Below are 1,557 nucleotides of genomic sequence, written 5' to 3'. Positions count from 1 at the left end.
AAAAACATGGCTTTACCATGGGGCATGCCCAAAAAACATGGCTTTACCATGGGGCATGCCCAAAAAACATGGCTTTACCATGGGGCATGCCCAAAAAACATGGCTTTACCATGGGGCATGCCCAAAAAACATGGCTTTACCATGGGGCATGCCCAAAAAACATGGCTTTACCATGGGGCATGCCCAAAAAACATGGCTTTACCATGGGGCATGCCCAAAAAACATGGCTTTACCATGGGGCATGCCCAAAAAACATGGCTTTACCATGGGGCATGCCCAAAAAACATGGCTTTACCATGGGGCATGCCCCAAAAACATGGCTTTACCATGGTAGATGCCCAAAAAAAATGGCTTTACCATGGGGCATGCCCAAAAAACATGGCTTTACCATGGGGCATGCCCAAAAAACATGGTATTACGTGCCCAAAAAACATAGCATTACCAAGGTACGTGCCCAAAAAAAACACGGTATTACCATTTTCTTTATTCAATTTATTTGTACAGGGACAACGCACAACAACAGTGTTATGCCAGAGTTACCTATAAAGCTAATTTGCATCTGCAGTCCCTGCAGATTCTACCAGTTTAGGTCCAATTTCAAATTGACGCGAGAGCTTATTATCCATTCCTAGGGGTGAGATAGTATATAATGGAGTTAAAAAAAGGCCTTGTTGACATCTCTGCTCTACAAACCACGCCTGTTATTGGCGGAAATAGAGGGAAACGCCCCCTAACGTCACGCAATGGTAGTGCATTGAATGAAATAACATCAGTCTTTAATGTTGTCGAGTTTAAGCCTACAACAGGAAGCTGAAATGGGGGTTGTACTTAATAAATGAGTCTATTTGGAGTTTATTTGTAGAAATCAAATTCTGGTTTAAACCAGAATTAACGCAAATGGCGTTCATTTAATTAAGGGGTTGTGCGCTGGTCATGATGTGGGTGGTCTTGTATCAAAAACAAACACTTAAATGTCAAATATAAACTAGGAGTAACTGAAAATGAAAACCAGTTGAGTAAAACAGCTTAACATTGATCATTTTAATGACATAAAATCAGTGTAAGTAACGCTAACCCATTCTGAACTCCTTCACAAACACTGCCCTGTCTCCCATGGGCTTGTTTTGAACTGTTGTGCACAAATATGTGTATTTATTTCAGCCTGCCAGACCTTGATAACACACATTTTAGCGGATTTAATAGCAAAAATCGTATTATCCTCACAATTAGACTTCATTTAAGGGCATGGGGCTGATACAAAAATAAATTTAAAGACAAAGACAGAAAGTGAAAGAAAGAAATATTTGAAAAGCGCTAAATATGACATAACTGTTAACATGCACAAGATAAATATGCACATTTATTAATATTTACAGAGTAAAACAAGGCGCGTGCGCATGGTTTTATAGACAATACCTTTAAAGGCCAACCGAAACTGATTTTAAAAACGGCTCTTTACCTGTAATCTTCCTCTTGAGAACAGAAAACGTGGTTTTAATTCAATTAAAGCGCTAAAAGTGTGAAAATGTGGCACTTTTGTTACAGTTCAATCCTGCC

General features: G+C 39.4%; 1 protein-coding gene across 1 annotated transcript in view; it reads right to left on the bottom strand.

Moving 5' to 3' along the window:
- uhrf1 (ubiquitin-like with PHD and ring finger domains 1) overlaps positions 1-1,557 on the bottom strand; it is a 24,785-nt gene extending 23,228 nt beyond the window's left edge. Inside the window, exon 1 of the mRNA XM_016246062.1 lies at positions 1,460-1,557. The gene's annotated coding sequence lies outside the window, so the exon portion shown is untranslated. The remainder of the gene's footprint in view (positions 1-1,459) is intronic.

The sequence above is a fragment of the Sinocyclocheilus grahami genome, unplaced genomic scaffold (genome assembly GCF_001515645.1).
Source record: "Sinocyclocheilus grahami isolate Dianchi unplaced genomic scaffold, SAMN03320097.WGS_v1.1 scaffold782.1, whole genome shotgun sequence".
NCBI lineage: Eukaryota > Metazoa > Chordata > Actinopteri > Cypriniformes > Cyprinidae > Sinocyclocheilus > Sinocyclocheilus grahami.
The sequence above is the reverse complement of the archived record's forward strand: the minus strand, read 5'-3'. Positions and strand labels throughout refer to the sequence as shown.